The sequence below is a fragment of the Silene latifolia genome, chromosome 11 (assembly GCF_048544455.1).
Source record: "Silene latifolia isolate original U9 population chromosome 11, ASM4854445v1, whole genome shotgun sequence".
NCBI classification, from domain to species: Eukaryota; Viridiplantae; Streptophyta; class Magnoliopsida; order Caryophyllales; family Caryophyllaceae; genus Silene; species Silene latifolia.
Genome location: NC_133536.1, coordinates 5926117 through 5944524, shown reverse-complemented (window position 1 = coordinate 5944524; position 18408 = coordinate 5926117). Strand labels below are relative to the sequence as shown.

General features: G+C 34.9%; 1 long non-coding RNA gene and 1 other non-coding gene across 2 annotated transcripts; both read right to left on the bottom strand.

The window, feature by feature from the left end:
* Window positions 1-2691: 2691 nt before the first annotated feature.
* On the bottom strand, window positions 2692-4580 carry LOC141612660 (uncharacterized). Its single transcript, XR_012529133.1, has 2 exons — window positions 4382-4580; window positions 2692-3407 (listed from the first exon to the last, which is right to left on the bottom strand). It is a non-coding gene; the product is annotated as an uncharacterized LOC141612660 (long non-coding RNA).
* Window positions 4581-17895: 13315 nt separating this feature from the next.
* LOC141615488 (small nucleolar RNA R71) lies at window positions 17896-18002 on the bottom strand. Its single transcript, XR_012529908.1, has one exon. It is a non-coding gene; the product is annotated as a small nucleolar RNA R71 (small nucleolar RNA).
* Window positions 18003-18408: the final 406 nt, after the last annotated feature.

Sequence of the window (18408 nt, the reverse complement as noted above, 5' to 3'; positions counted from 1 at the left end):
TTTTAAAGAAAGGACGTCGCGATTGGAGTTTCCCAAAGGCAGCTCTGCTCCATATTTTTGTAAATCATTCAATTCAACCTTCCGATCTTGCGCGTCATATAACTTGAGTGTTACTCGTGCGTCCGTGCCCGCATGTCTGAAGTCACCAGTCTTGACCAAAATGTTATGTACGCAAACATTAGGGTTCTGCATGTATATAAATCGAACGTAATGTCATTACTAGGTCGACTCTAAAGAGTAAATCCATCGTAGCATAAAATTGATATATGTAAACGGAGTAAATTTTAGAGAATATATATGATACTTACAGAAGAGTGCGCAATAGATGCAAAGGCGAGAAATAGCGTAAGAGTAATGAGGGCATCATTATGATTTCCCATGTTATTAATTAGTATTAGTCACTTCTCTGTGCGACCGTTGTAGCGTAGAATTTGCGATTCTTGTTATTGTTTTTTTTTGAAGTTGTATGTATAAGTCGAATTGATTAATCAACGATCACAAATCTATTTATAAGCGCAAGAGCATAATAATTAATAATTAATTTAGATTAAAAACGTATTAATGTTAGTGCGCACATACAAGCATGATTTGAGAAAATCGTATTGTTGTTGATTTCCCAGCTGTGCTAAATTATTTATTTGATTTTATAATTTATTCGTCTACCTACATTATTATTATCATTATCGTGTATGCCGGCTTTTCCATGAAAATCAATGTGTATTATTTCTTATTTAATTCATATTAGCAAGTCGGTTGACGAATCAAATGCATCCTTTATGTGAAGGTGCCACTGCCACGACCGGCCGGATCAAATGTGGAAATTAAAAGTACATGTAAATGAAGCACATAAGACGACATTTCTTGTAGGGAGGACGGTATAAGACGTTAAAGTAGAATTGGTCTGCCTCCTTTCTTTTAGACCTCGTAGCCACTAAAACTTTCCTTGTGTCCGATGAACACTAGCTTGGGTCTCTTGTCTTCCGATAAACTTTTCTTTGTGTCCCTCCTTACCTCAACAATTCTTGACCTAGCGTTCGCTAACTGCAGTAAATTGAAACTGTACCGTAGACATACATCTTACTAACCTGAGCGGAGTCGGATGATACCCGCTTCTTTTTAGCAATTTGGAAAACAACTTCCTCCTGAACCACCTTATCACTCTCAAATTTAATGTTGGTTGCTCAACTTGCTCCTCGGGTAAAGGAGAAGAAGAAGAAAGGGCAACTTCTACTGCCCATGAAATATCTTCATGGGGAGTTCCCATCTTAATAGAATTTTTAGGGGTGAGGGGTCGAACCCTCTAAAAGACAATGACGAACCTGCATCGAAAAAAGATAGATTCTTCCTAACTAACAATTTCTCATAATCGTGGGCTGAGATATGCAAATTATTTTTAGCATGTTTTTTTACTGGTGAAGGAGTATTTTACCGGTTTTTCAATAATTATTTAAACCTAATAGTCTAATGAGTTAACTAACACTAAAATAAGTAAATAACACTAACTCGAGTTATTAATTCGATAGAATAAAAGACAAAATGTATGTGGGTTAAAAATACCTAAAATAAAGTGTTATCACTCAGCGCTACACATTATTCGGCCAATCCTGTCTTCCATTCTCATAAAACACATTGCCATCGCATCCCATTTTGTTCGTGAACATGTTTAACAAGGTACTCTTCGTGTTCAACATATATCCGGTGGATGGTCAACTGGCAGATGCGTTAACGAAACCGTTGTCCCGTGTTCATTTTACTTCTCTTCTTTTCAATATTGGTCTTGCCTCCGACCCTTCCATCTTACGGGGCGTGTTAAGGATATTCATTCTTTGCAATTTTTTTTTTTGTAATTATTAGATTTCTTATATTTGCTAATGTATTATGGTATTATGTATCTTTAGTAGTTATTTTTAGTCTTCCAGCATATTCTTTTGTATATATCTTCCTTCGCTTGGAAGCCAAGTCTAGCTTCTTTAGGGTTTTTGTAATCTTATAAATACTTCAAGTTGTATCAATAAAATTTAAGCTTTCCATTATATAATTTCGGCATACAATACTTGTTAAATGTTATTTACTCCGTAATATACAAGATCAAAATCTTGATTTTGGGTTAAATACATGTACTTATACTGATAATGAAGGCAGACTTTTTCCGATTAATGTATTATACAACCTAGGTTGTATATACAACTTATTGATGTTGTGGAGCTTTGTTACAAAGTTGTCGAACTCTATCAACAAAATTATCGAGTTATGATAAAAGTTGTTGAGTTTAACAGAATAATTATTAAGCTCAATAACTTCGTAAAATAGCTCAATAACTTGTAAAATAACTCAACAATTTTGTGTGAGATCTCGATAACTTTGACACGGTTGTACATAACTATTATACAACTAGTTGTAGGATAGTATTGGTAGTCTTTTTCAAGGTACCAAAGAGTGTCTAAAAAGTTGATTTTTCTTTTCAAAATAACCAATCATCCTGTTATTATACAATCCTCATTTGGGTGTGGTTTAACTGAGTCACGACGTCCCTTATTGGGTCTGTTATCAAATACTTCTCATGTCATATCAAGACGGTGTCGGTTCACCAATTATTAGTATTCTATCGGGACAATTTCTAACGTATTAGTCGAATAAGGTAGAAGCTAAGATATATAGAACACTTTGCAAACATAATAGTAACGATATCAATGAAAAACATATCGCTCTCAAATCTCATTACCCAATAACATCAATTAGATCGTATCATAAAACATAAAAATAACACAGATCTCACACATTACAAACAAATTCAACACGAAGACAAATACAAATCACAATTACTTGACCGTCCACGTACTCATGTAGATCTACATTAGCGGAAATAACAATTGTCAACAAAGACGTCATCTCATTTTCCAATATTAATTAGAAGATCCGCATAAGTCCTTTATAACACTAAGCGAGTATGGCTCCGCGTCCTTAGCAAGCCATTGATTGATTTCAAACTTTGTATCTTCAAAATCGTATATCTTGCCTTGAAATTCAGTTTGAACTCTTAAATAGTCAACATACCATCCGGGTTTTTCGCCGGTGTTGTCATGACTTAACTCTAATTTGCAAAATTTAGAAGTATGACATTCCTCGTTGATCGTGAAAATGTCTAAGTGATTTCTCTCAAAATTGTCGTAGCTTTTCCAAGATAAAACTGAGGGGGAAAGCTTCACCCCAAACGCGGTTATTCCATTTCTATTTAAATCAGTTGATCCAGTCATGTTACCTTGTGCGTCATATAACTTTACTGTTACCCGTGCGTCTGTACCCGCATTTCTGACATTTCCAGTCTTCACATGAATCTTATGTGTGCAATATCTAGCATCGGGGTCGTATTCTGGAAAAGAATTTTCAAAGGGGGTCCAGGCAAAAGTCTGCAAATTAAATTTAGGTGAACACTATTTTTTTATACTTCACATTCACACAACTAGATAAAAAAAATAATGCTCAAAATCCATTTTAGCATAAATATATTAAACTTTTCTATAATATCTTGAGTTAAAAGCCATTATGGTATAAAATATTGGCACGTGTAAGAAAATGTTAGAGATCAGCCATCGGGTGGCATTGAGTACCACCCAATGACGACATTTCATTTTCAATACGTGTTTCTCTTTGATTTTTGGTGAAGGAATAATTACCTTTCCCCTTCACCGTGTACCAGTACCACTAGGGATGTCACTGGGACGGGTAAAACTGGGTACCGCCCCGCACCCGCCTCAGTTGGGGCGGGGATAGGTAGAGCTTTGGCGGGTGGTGGGGCGGGTGCGGATAAGAAAATTGTACCCGCAATGGGTAATGGGGCGGGGATGGATTTTGCAGCTTACCCGCCTGATACCCGCCAATCATTAAAAAAATTAATACGATTATGAAATTTTTTTAAATCTTATTTAGTTATAATTAAGATATAATGTTAATAATAGCTATTTTATAAAGTTTTTTACTAACTTCTTCAGTGAAAAACTAAAATTATAAAGATAAATTCAAAAAAAAATGGAAATTAGTAGTGATTAAATCAACTTTTGCGAAAGAATTTATGGAATAAAGTTATGGTGTAGCGGGTTAATGGGTAAGCGGGGCGGGTACGGTTTTATATTTTTGCCCGTTGGGGCGGGGATGGTTTTGGAAACTTGTACCCGCCACGGGTGATGGGGCGGGGATGGGTTCGAGTGTTTCTTGATGGGTACGTAGGGGAGCCTATATCCATCACCGCCCCGCCCTAATGACATCCCTATGTACCACCTCTTATCTGAACCTGCATATACACATCTCTCTATATTTCCGCATATATAGAGAGATAAAAATAGAACAAAGATGTAAAGATTGGAGATGAAGTAGGATTACTTACAAAGTGTGCAATAGATGCAAATGTGATGAGAAATAGCATAAGAGTAATGAGGCCATAATTATGAATTCCCATGTTATTAGTCACTTCTTTTTATTGTTATTTTTGAAGTTGTATGTATTAAGTTGAATGATTGATCAGTTATCACGGCTCTATTTATAATCTCAAGGGCATAATGAATTCAGAGTAATTCGTGCACACAAGTAATTAACATGTTTGTTAGTGCTCATTGATACATGTCATATCTATTTGATTTTCTAATTTATCTGTCTACATTATTATATCCATGTAAATACTTGTATGCAATATCCGATATGCCGGCTGATTGATGATTAATTAGAATAAACGTTTTCTCTTATTCATTGGGTTTATTAATACAAGTATTCTTATGTATTTATGTAGAGCGTCTGTCAAACTCGAATTGACCCATTTTTCCCGGGTCAAAAACCTTAAATCTTGTCTCGTATACGGTGTACTGACTGCAAAATGACCCGTTTTAGGGTTAAAATCTGGCCCAACCCGTTTGACTCGTTGTGTCAAAGGTAGATCAAAAATATTATCAAAATATTTATATTTATCAAGAATATTATCAAAATATTTTATATAACTTTTATTCATTAATAATGGAAGAAGTGTTAAAATAATTTAACTTTAAATATAAGTCGATAAGTAATGAATATATTTGTATTATGGGAAATGATAATTATTGATAAATACAACTCAATTAATGAGTTGTATTTACGCATTTAATACCCCCAAAGTTGGTATTAATTTAGAAATGAAGGAATAAATTACACATAAATCAATGTAACTAATGCATATATTAATTATTCATTTCCCATAATATAATGTCTACCGAGTTTCTTCAGTATCCAGTTAGCATCCGTGATTTCATTCGTTAAGTTGTCATCTTCTTCCTGATGTTTAGGGTTTTCTCTTCCTTTTTTTTCGTAGTTGCTCATTCATGTACGGATTTTACTTATTCATGGACTTTTTTTCATTATTTTTCCATACTATTTTTTTTTTTTTTTTTTTTTTTTTTTTTTTTTTTTATGCCCTTTGGCTAAGTCTCGCTAATTCTCTCCCTCACAAAATTAATTAAATTCTACAAAATTAATCAAATCCGTCAAATTACACAATTATGAATGCTAATTCTCATATAGATCAGGTAATAATTCTAATTCTTATTTTTATTAATTATATCATCAAATTAAGAAATTGATTTACCCTAATTAAATTAGGGTTTGTTTAAACCGTCGTCGAAGTTGGACATACTGACGGCATACATCGAGGGTGAAAGGAGATCCCATCAACCACTACCATTAGAAATTGCTAATATACTTTTACTGACATATTGATGTCAAACTGGGGCATTAAAAATGTAAGGGTAGAGACTATCTGATGATAGTATACTCTGAGGATTACCATCAAAATCTAAGCTTGTACATGTACCCTATCAAGTACTTATGGCACTGAGATATTCAAATTTGTACCACGACACATTTTCAGTGCATGTACCATCAAGATAAGTGCATGTACCGTCAAGATGGCCGGTGGCATAAGGGAGACAGCGGAGGGGTGGTGGTGGTTGGATGGTGGTAGTTAGAGTAAGAAAAGAATAAAGGAAGAAGAGAGGGTGTGTGAAACAAGGGTATTAAAATGAATTCATTAAAATATAAGGGGTATTATGGTCATGTATGTCCATGATTGAGTAAAACTCGTACATAAATGAGCACCACCCTTTTTTTTTGGGTAAGGAAACCTACCGTCACTGATGCCTTAGGTGCGCACTAGGTAAACTCATTGAATTCACATAATAGCCTGTAAACCAGGCACTCCATGTAAGCCACCATTTTTACCAGGGTGATAGGTCATATCACTCCCAAACAATTGCTTCTGTAGGGGCTCGAACCTGAGACCCATGAGATTCTCACTCATGTTTTTATCACTAGACTCCACTTTCCAGTGTTTTTGTTTCCCTCCAATAATTTTTAAATTTTAAATATATTAGTAGTTAATAAAAGGGTAATTTTGGAACTTCAAACTTTATATAATGAAATACATACAATCATTACTTGTTGAACAAATAACCAAAAGATTCTATATATCGACGGCAAAATTTGAGGAGATTTGCATATTTGTTCCCTACATTTGAAGAAGTCATTGATTTGTATCCCCTAACAAAATAATAAACTAAACTCATGCAATCATACCAAATATTAGGAGCGCAGCCTGTCATTTTTCAATTGCATTTTCATGCAATCATATCAAAACTCGATACCATCAGGTGTCACCCTAGTACTACCGATAGGGTGCCACCAGGCCAGCTGGTATTGATAGACCTGGGTCGGAGTAACGTGTTGTGACAACAACACAAAGAGATAGCCGTCTCCCGTCTACATTTTTTGCCACTTCATCGTTGGCAAAAATATTTACAAAAGAAAAAGAAAAAAAGAAGCAACATGTAATGCTTGAGTAGTAGGCTTCCATGAGGCCCCAAGTCATCAGCTACAAAATGGTAAATTCACGGGAGAAAAATAATTCTATAAAATAACTTGTATACCATAAAAATTTGAACCCATCATAATAAATAGAGAGAAACAAAATAATATGGGAACAAGAGTTTATTTTATTATTTAAAGATTAGGGGTTATAACTTTCAGAGATTCGTAGAACATAATTAACATGTACTCCTACTATGTTTCTCTCATGAACCACCACCCTATACGCCCAATAATCTTGTTATCACCCAATCATCAATCGGGTGTGGTTTAACCGAGTCATGGGGTCCCTTATTGGGTCCGTTATCGATTACTTCTCGTGCAAAATCAAGTCAATGTCAATTCACCAATTATTCATGTTCTATCGAGACAATTCGTGACGTATTAGTCGAACTAGGTAGAAGACAAAACAATTTGGCAAACATAATATGAAGACAAATACAAACCACAATAACATCATACATATAATAAAACTTAAAAACAAAAATCCTGATATTAAGGAAAAAACATTTCACTCTCAAATCTCATTGTCCAATAACATCAATTACATCATATAATAAAACGTAAAAACAACAATCTTATAAAAGATCGCACACTTTGCAAACATATTAAATATGAAAACAAATACAAACCACAATTACTTGACTGACCGACCCCTTATGTAGATCAACATAAGTGGAAATTACAATTGTCAATGACGTCATTATCTCATTTTCGAATAATATTAATTAGAAGATCCGCATAAGTCCTTTACAACGGTCTGGTCCTTACCTATCCATTGATTGATTTTGAAATTTGTATCGTACTTTTTGTCGGGGCTGAACCTATCCCGTTGAACAATTACATAGTCAACCCTCCAACCGGGAGCTGTGCCTGCATTGTCATGGCTCAACTTTAATTTGCAAAGTTTAGAAGTATGACAATCAGACCTAATAGTGAAAGAGTCTAGGTTATTTTGCTCAAAATAGTCGTGGGCTTCGTGTTTTGTATATATATTTGAAGCTACCGTCTTGACTACGATCTCGCCAGGCATTGTTCCATCTCCTTCTAAATTACTGGATTTGATCATCTGACCTTTCGCGTCATATAACTCCAGTGTTACCCGTGCGTTTGTACCCGCATTTTTGACATCCTCAGTCTTCACCCAAATATAATGTTCGCAAACAGGAGTAGCCTTAACCAAATTCTGCGTAAAATTGCAAACATTAATTAATATATATATAATCCATTTGCAAAGAACCGTGATCATTCAGGATAAATATGATATCCTTGACATTTAATTTCCAAGTAATAAACCATGCATCAAGTTTAACAAAAGAGACTAAAATTAAAATATACATTAAATCAAAACCATAAATTATGAATTATGATACTTACAAAGTGTGCAATAAATGCAAAGACGAGAAATAGCGTAAGAGTAATTAGGGCATCATTGTGATTTCCCATAGTAATTAGTTAATTCTTGTTTATTATTTTTTTGAAGTTGTTTGTATGATAAGTTGAATTGATTTTTAATCAATAATCACAACTCTATTTATAAGTGCGTGTTTGTTAGTGATCATTGATAATAGTAATCGTGCACACATGTTCGTAAACCTCCATTATTTGCCGAAAATCTTCTTGTTGATTGCCCCAGCTATGCTAAAGTATATTTATTTGATTTTCTAATTTATTCGTCTACATTATAATATTACTCTGTATCATATATATATAGAAGATATACTTCATGTATTATACTCTATGCCGGCTGATTGATGCTTAATAGAATATAAACGTTGAATCAAATGCATCCTTTGAAGTCGGAGAGAGAGGAATTTAGACCTGGTAAACGGGCCAGTCGGTCGGGTTTGGATTTGACCAATTTGGGTCAGGTCACTTCCAGTTCCTCCTTTTTTTTCGGGTTTCGGGCTATTTTAGGTCATTTCGATATGGTGGTCAGTGGTCAGGCCAAGCGGGTATAGTTAATCGAAGGGATATGAATTTAGACATGCAATATATTACTATCTTAGATTACATTAAATCTCTCTTAAGACGGATAAGACGGAGGTATCTGACTTAACATTAAATTACTCTCTATTTAAGGGAGCGTTTGTTGCTTAGCCTTGGCTCATCTCATCAACGACAAAGTCTTGGTAATTCACGGCGGGTTATTCAGTAACGACGGTGTTAAACTATCCAACATTTGGGCTACTGATCGGTTCTGCAAGCATGATTTGAGAAAATCGTATTGTTGTTGATTTCCCAGCTGTGCTAAATTATTTATTCGTCAACGACGTACATTATTATCATTATCATGTAGATATAGCTGTGGAAAATAAATCATGTATGCTGGCTTTTCCTTTGAAGGTGCCATCGCCACGACGGGATCAAATGAATGGAGATTCTATCGTCATTTCATTAAGTAGGCTATACAACCAGTTGTATTGATTGTATAAATCAGAATCTGAGCTTTATAATGCATTATTTGAGCTTAGACTTTTAAATTACGAGCTTTATTTGAATTATTTGAAAAAAAATATGAGCTCCACTATAAAAAGACTGAACTTACAAAATTATGAGGAAATTCCAAAATAATATATATATAGGGTCAGGATCTGGTGAGAACCACTAACATAATGAGAACCGTGAGACCCTTACTAAATTTTCAGCAAATCTTGTTTCGAAAGTTTTGATAGATCAATTACCATTAGTTTAGTTTATTCAAACACATTTTTTAGGATAGCTAAAAAAATTTACTGATTTTACTGACAAAATATAAACTTAATGTACAAAAATAAAATTAGGTATACTAAAACGGTTATAGATGCATGAAAATGAATACTAGGTGCATGAAAATTGTTACATGCATGAAAATGATTGCTAGTTGCATGAAAATAACAGGTTCTAGGTGCATGAAAACGAGTTCTAGGTGCATAAAAATTGTTAGATACATGAAAATGAGTAGTGACTAGTGAGTGCATGAAAATTAATAAAATGTATCTCGGCTCAATTTCTGCCACTAATTTATACTTTTTAGACCAAAAAATATGTTATTATAGCCATAAAATTCTATGCCAAATCCAAATACGTCATTATATTTTTTTAAAAAAAATTGTAAGGTCGAGTTCTCACGGTTCTCATTATGTTGGTAGTTCTCACCGGATCACAAATTTTAAAATTTAACTGTAAATTTTTCCTATTTACTAATATATTTTGGAAAATTTATCAATGTAGGTATAACAAAATTTTAAAATTTTGTTTCGATAATAATATGTGACTATATTATACGAAATTACGTAAATTTTTTCCTTTCAATTCTTTAAAAACATTTAATAAATTTCCTTTTCGATATAGTATAGATAAATTAACATAATTTGTCATTAATATTATTTTATAAGATAATTGGTCATCAATAATGATTAACATTTACCTTTTCGAATAAGTCTAAAAAATAAATTGAGGTGCGTGCATAGAGAAGTCAAACGTTCATAATTCAATTTTAAGGAGAATGGTAAGTGTTACCCTTTTTCGTATTTTATAATTCAGTTTTATCGAGAATGGTAAGAGTCACCCCCTTCTTTTTTATGTTATTTTAGTTTACAATCCCCCTACTACTAAGAGAATAAAAACTCTTAGTAGTTTTCCCGCCTAAGAAAATAACTCTCAAAACTATATATGGAAATAATATTACATTTATATTTACCTCTTTTACAAGAAACAATTATTATCCCTAATTTATTAGTATATAATCATTTCCGTAAATGTTATCCTTCATTAGTTACACTCTAAAATTACGTAAATCTCCTTTTTATAGTATTATCCTTCATCAGTTAGACTCTAAATATGATTTTCTAAATGACGTAACAAGTTTTTATGTATTTTCTTTATTACAAATAAAAAATAAAAAATAAAAATATTAGTTAATTATTTATAAATTGTCTTTTAAATGCGTAGTATACTGTTTTTACCTGTTTTCGTTATAAGGTAAAACGCATTTTAATTAGATCTTACATCACTTAATTTTATTTTATGTCATATCATATAATGATATAACATTATAGTGTTATTTTTAACAGTAAAGTAAAAAAAGTTCCAGAAAAAAATAACTTAACTTAAAGTGTCTTTTGATGGTAGTAAACTTTCATTTTCTGTCTCTTACTAAGATTATATTTAGTACTCCGTACATTATAACATTAAATTCCAAGTATAGTTAATTTATATAATTAATTTAATAAGAAAATTTCTCTATAAAACAAATCTAAAAAATACCGTGCTGTAGCACGGGAACTATACTAGTTATAACTAAAAGAATAGTAAGATGAGAAGGAAATTACGTTTCATTAATATTAAAGTAGACGATGCAACAAAAAAAAATTAAAACTAAAGCTATAGCTAGTGACTAGTAATTAGTAACTACAACCAACACAATTATCAAATCTAAGTTTCTTAGAATTGAGCCTTCTTGGGTGAGTTCTCTCCAACCTCTTCTTCGACAACTTTGGTGGGGGATGTCGGGAGTGTGTTCATGCATGGTGATTTTCAGGTAGCTTTTCAGAGTTATTCGACTTAGGTAGGCTTGCTACCACCTCCACTTAGTCCTCCTCGTTCTTCCTCCTCCACCCTAATGATGGTGGAATCGACTTGAGAGGTAGCTAACATCGTCTTTATCTCTTCGTCAATTTTCTTCAAATATATTATATCGACTTCAAATTTCCCCTAATTAAGCTCGTTAAATTACACCTCAAATAAATCAACAAAGAAAGGATTTTCATGGTAAACGGGAGAACTCGAGATAAAACATTTTGGACGTTGGTAAGACCAACTTTCTTAAATATCTCTCATAAATAACCTTGTGCAACAATGTCTCTAACAACAAGATACATTAGTCGCTAATTGGTCGCTAAACGACTTCAACGACTATTTTTTGGTAGTCAGTTGGTTGCAAACTGCCCTTTTTTTCTTGTAGTGATTCTTTTGTATATAATATTCCTTGGAAGCCAAGTCTAGCTTCTTTAGGGGTTCTTTGTGATCTTATAAATACTTCCAGGGGCAGACCTAACATTTAATGTATGCGGTAGCAAACAAAAAAAATAGTCTATAAATGCATGTAGAGGGATTTAAACTGGGGCAATAGGTGGAAAACCAAAGTTTCTACCATTTAATAACAAGATGTTTAGTGGACATTTAATGTATGGAATAATATTTCCTTATCTACTATTCAGCAATAATTGGAGTAGCAAAAACCCGTCTTCTAAACCATTTCTTTTATGTTTGAGGTAGCGGTCGCCGCCCCTTGCTACTATGTGGATCCGCCCCTGAATACTTCCAAGTTTTATCAATAAAATTTAAGGCTTTAATTATATAATTTCTACATACAATACTTGTTAAATGTTATTTATTCTGTAATATACAAGATCAAAATTTTGATTTTGGGTTAAATACATGTACTTATTCTGTAATATTCTGTAAAGGTGTTAATATCGATAATGGGGACAGTCTTTTTCAAGGTACCAAATAAAGAGTGTCTAAAAAGTTGATTCTTCTTTTCAATATATAACCAGTCACCCTATTATTATGCAATCGTCATTCTGGTGGTTTAACTAAGTCAAGACGTCCCTTATTGGGCCTGTTATGGAGTACTTCTCATGTCATATCAAGACGGTGTTAGAATTAATCTGAATAGAGATCATAAACTTCATACTAAATTACTCGGTATAAACTGTAGAGCGGAAGCGTACCTAATTATATGACGAATGGTTGGGATGAACCGCCTGAAGGGACGGTCTTCGGAATTATGTCTTCTTGTTAGTGTATACATAAAATGATGTATACACTAACACTTCTAGTAGACACACATACCGTAGGGATCTCTCTACTGATGGGATGCGGGGAGATTAGTAATATTGTGTGCTACCAGGGACCATAACCCAGGTGACTTATATATAGTCTCCTTAATCTAATGCACCCATCATGCATTAGTAACCTAATGTGTATCTACACAGTTAAGATATCAGGTCCATACTTTATAAGAGGTAATTAATATGCCCGTATTATATTATCCAGATGGATCACTATATTGGGTTAAATTTAAACGATAGCTAGCAAACAAATACAATCTGTATAATAGTGTGTCCACATAAATATTATTGGACCCAATATTGTTACAATCTCCCACTTGGGTCAAATACAGATAGTGTGTGTCACCTGAAAAATTGTATTCATTGTATAACCTTACGCGCTCAACACTGCTATCGACATTCTAACCGTCTTATGCAATTCGGTCCATCAATCATACTAACATAGGATCAAAGTGGCCTTTGTTATAGTTTGTCGTAACAGGACCCTCAATGGTCACGTATGCCAATATAACCAATGACATGAATCTAATATAGGTGCGTAGGATGGAAACAACATCCAAATGTGATCCAAAATATGTATATTTCCAACTGGTCCACCTTAGTGAGATCAACCAAAATAACACAGGGTGAAACTGTAAACCGAAAACCTTATTTCTGCAGAACTTAATAACCGTAAACTTTAATGTGTCTAACATGATAAACTCCCACTTAAACTGAATTTCCTTAAAACCGAAACACCCATTTGAACAATTAGCTCAAGAAAGACCGTGTGTGGTAATTCCTTAGTAAGCAGATCCGCAAAATGGAGTTTGTATCAACATGTATAATTGAGACCTTTTCACTCTGAATTATTTCTTAAACAGTAAATCACTTGTAATGTTATTAGAAACTATAACAAATGCACATTTGTCATAAATTAATTAAGTGGTCTTTCAATACCGTACCGAATTTGCAGCCTTAAGACAAATGTTCATAAACCATCTAGGAGTCGAAATACCGAATGATCTCAACTTGAATCGACCTCCTATAAATAATGTTTTGTTCCAAATATAAATAAAAAACCATATTTGGCCGCCCTTAGTGGATCCAAGATCCTAACCTGTATTACCTTAATATCTGTCAAACTGTAGAATATACGCAATATCCAAACACGTATAGACTAAGTATAACATATTTCTTAAATACATAAATTATTAAGACTTACTGTATTTTCTGAATACATATTTTCTTTAGGGCATCAATGAGACTAGACTTGTCTCCTTTACTGAAAGGGTATAAAACTGGAATATTTTCATACTCCCACTGAATCCTGAGTATCTACAATCATCTACCAGATTCATCTAGATCAAATAAGATGATAACATAATAGATTTAAGTGTCCTTAGACGGAAAACCTTACTTAAAGCTTTATTAGATGAATTACCTTAATTTGCAGAAAATCTCTTTGAATCTACTGAATCAAAGTTCTAATTACTGCACTGAATGGTTTTATCAATGTCACTATTGGAAAACAAACCTTTAACATTCATCCAATATAACCAAAAACCGAATATGCCCAAAAGTCCTTATAGTCAATACCGACACGATGATCCTGATTGTCACATTACCTTTTACACCCTTCTTGGTAACAAATGTATATTTGAAACCAATATATTTCACAACTTTAGGTAATGGAACAATGTCCAAATATGATCATCCATCAAATGACTTAATTTATTTACGGCATCAAATCCACCTATATGAGTTAGGACCTTCAATGGTTTGCTAGATGGTGATTGGATCACCTTTTAGCCTTCCATTATGTAACTCTTACTGCAACTTGTTAGTCTGTCATTACATTGTTATTTTCTTTTAACCATATAGAAAAACAATGTAATTATCTATAATTGCATTAATCCTTATAAGTGGATCTTTTAATGAATTGGTGCTTGAGATATTTGAGTTTGTTCTACCGAATTGATCTTGATCCTATATAGGGAGACTTAACAATTTCAATTACCTTTTCTCCCACTCAAACTCAATATCCTCAACGAACCCCATAATTTCCGTCTTAAATAACTTGATTGTGGGATCATTACTTTATTACCCTTAAAAATTTAAAAGTATTATCCAACAAAAATAGTCATTTACTGTTCTTAAGTCCAACTATTAACCTTATGACTTTTAAACCTCAACCTTAATTAGTTGGACAACCCAAATGTATAAATTATTTACACTATGATTAAATGGCCAATGCTATTGCTAGAACTTTATCCAAAATAGCTGCAGTCTTAATAACTTATTACCAGAGTAATATGGAAAAGGGTATGAATAATCACACTCCTTACCAGGTCTTAGGATCTTGTTTGCATATATAGTACACCATCCATATTAAGAATCATCATATGGTGTAATATCAAATATAAGACCGAACATCTCTAGCAATTCTTTAAAAAATAACCTTGACGTTGTGATATACTATTAATTTGCACCTTATTTTCCCTTTTCTTTTACGCATTCCGACTCATATCGAGTCGGTTTTGTATGCCTTTCCTTGCATTTTGTGCCCAATTCTCGTACCTGTGATTTGGTGTGTCCCCTTGCAGGAATCGAGTCGAGTATGAAGGAATTGGGGCAAGGAAGGCATTCCAATGCCTTTACATGAAGAAGAGGTGAAAATGGCTGAGAGTTGTGTTCAATAGGTCCACTGCAGCCTGGGTCGGCCACCGCAGAACACCCCCTCACTTTGCAAAATAGAAGAAAGAAGAATGCTGTAGGCTGTGTTCTGCCGGCAGCCGGCCCACCGGTAGAACACAGCAGCCTGTCTGAATTGAACTTAAAGAGCAAAAAGAAGCTTGACCTCGCTGCCGGTAGGAGCACCGTGGCGGCCAACCGGCGGCGGAGCGCATCACAAGGAATAAGCCAAAGACACGAAGACGGTGTTGCCGGCAAGCTTAAGAACCGGTCCACCCGAGAACACACTTGCCGATTATTTTGATTTATTTGACGGTTCTGCCGGTAGGAGAACCGGCAGCCGGTCCACCGGCGGAACGCAGCAACAGGCGGATTTGGGCTTTTCTCTTCTTTTCTTCCTAATCTTATGAAAGACTATAAATACCCCCTCCTTAAACCCTTTGGACACACAACCCTAGATCTGAAATTATTTCCTTTTCCAAGTTTCAAACTTTGTTAATTATTTTTTTAATCATTCCTTAATTAGACAAGTTCTTCAATTAGTTAGTAATTGAAATTGGGTTGTAAGAAGATTGAAGGTTCCTCCTTCTTCATTATTCTATCCTAATTCCTTTCTTGCTATAGAGTTGGTATTATTTCTCTCCCTATTTTCATTAGTTTACATTTGCTTTTCCTTTGAAGTTTGTTTGATTGTTTATGTTAAAATTGCATCTTTGTTGTTTGATTGTTGTTGTTTTCACTATTGTTCATCTTTTCATTGTTCATCTTTTCTTTGCTCCTTTTTCCTTTGTTCATCCTTGTTGGTTACACCCAAAGATTCAATCTTTGAGTTGATTGTGTTAAAGATTGTGTGTTTTAGTTTACTCATCCTTGTTTTTAGATTAAATCATCTTTCTTCATAATTATTGTTGGATTGTTGCATGTTTAGAAGTAGAATTCATCCTCACACCATGTTTATGCTTAAAGACTCCATCTTTGTTGTTTATCTTGCCTTTAGAAACATGATTAGTGAGTAGTCTCTTTCTAGGACTCGGTTTGACCCGGTATGGGTAATTTCACCAATTAATTATCATTAAGGCTAATTTGTTGGGGGAAATAGGTGAGGGTAGTTTAGAGGAATTTGCATGTTTAAGGTTTGGTTTTTGGGTAGTGTCGACTTTTGACCCTTGTCCACCAACGAGAGTTGGTTTGGTTGTGAGTTGGATATTTGGAAACCGACCCTTGTCACCAACTAAGGTTGAGACCGAAAGGGAGAACCGAGGGAGGGTGCCTCTAGACTAGCGTTTGAAATCGACCCTCGAGAGAGGGAGTGGGATGACCCGGAATACGATGAGGGCTTATTGACCTTGACCAATTTCTTGACCTCCTTGGGAAAGTGCACGTTTTCGGGGTTGTTGGGTTTTGAGTTAGGGACACCGACTTTCGAACCCGAGAGGGGGGGTTAGTTGGGATAACTAGTGTCCTATTGCGAGCCCGAGAGGGAGGTTCTAGGCGAATTAGAGTCATCTCCCCCTTACCTTTCTACCCCTTTTGATTAGCCGAGACAATTAGTATGTGGAATTACGTATATTCGTGGGAGAACCGAGTTCTAGTCTTTCCTATTATTTGATCTATTCTTAATCCCTTAGCTTGTTCTTTGCTTGTTTAGTTCGTAGCCTTTTAATTTTCTAATATTAGTGCTAGTTCGTTACAACCTCTCCCTTTTATTTCGACTTAGCTAAGCTCGTGAATTAGAACGATTAGTAGTCCACCTACTCCTTGTGGGATCAACCCTCTAAAGTGTACAACGATAAAATCGTGCACTTGCGAGGTATTACTTGATACCATCAAGTTTTTGGCGCCGTTGCCGGGGAGTACGGCTTGATATTAATCGTTTTTGTTCTAGTTTAGACTAAGTCCTTTGTTACTAATCCTTTCTTTCAAGTGCTTAGGTCTTTTGCATGAGTAGGCGACAAAGAAGAGGTCGACCAACACATCCACTTGATCTCGAAATTGAAGCCACGGCAAGAAGACTTAATTCTCTAAGAAGAAGGGGTTTACTAGATACACCACCGATAGACAAGAAGGTAATCACCAAGAAGCTACCGAAGTGTTTGAAAATCCTTTTGGGGTTTTATAAGAAGAACCTAACATCATGGGTGATCCGGTCCCGATAAGAGAGTTTATGGCTCCTAAGCACATATTAAATCCAAGCATCCAAAGGCCAAGAATTCAAGCTAATAACTTTGAGATCAAAAATGCCTTACTCAACCTTGTTCAAGACAATCAATTTGGAGGAGGTCCCTTGGAGAACCCAAATGATCATCTAAATGAGTTCCTTGAAAATTGTGATATGTACAAGTCGAATGGGGTCTCCGATGATGCGGTACGCCTTAGGTTGTTCCCCCGTTCACTTAGGGGTTCGGCCAAGGATTGGTTAAAGAATTGTGACCCGGATTCCTTCAAGACATGGGATGAGTTGGCTTCGGCATTTTTGAACAAGTATTTCCCACCCTCAAGAACGGCAAAAGTCAAGAGTGAACTAAAAAGTTTTACTCAAGAAGAGGATGAGACCTTATATGAGGCATGGGAGCGGTATAAGAGGCTCCAACGGTTATGCCCTCACCATGGCATATCCGAGGCCGAGCTAGTGAACAATTTTTACAAAGGGTTGACCCAAGACCTTCGGCTTTCATTAGATGCGGGGTCAGGAAAAGGTGCCTTAGACATTTTGGGGCATAAAGCGGCAAAGGAGCTAATTGAGGAGATGGCCTCATGAACTATAGAATGGGGAAGTGATAGACAATTGAGAAAAGGCAAGAGCAAAGATTCTAATACGGTTTTGAATGTGGAGGTTAAGGGGATGCTAGATGAACTCACCCAACAAGTTGCTTTGCTAAATTCAAAACCTTCAAGCTTCGATATGAGGCAAGTCTTGTCTTGTGAGGTGTGTGGGGAACAAGGGCACACTCCCATTGGGTGTCCCTTGATTGCACCCCTCCAAGAGGAATGCTATGAGCAAGCAAATGGAGTTTGGGAG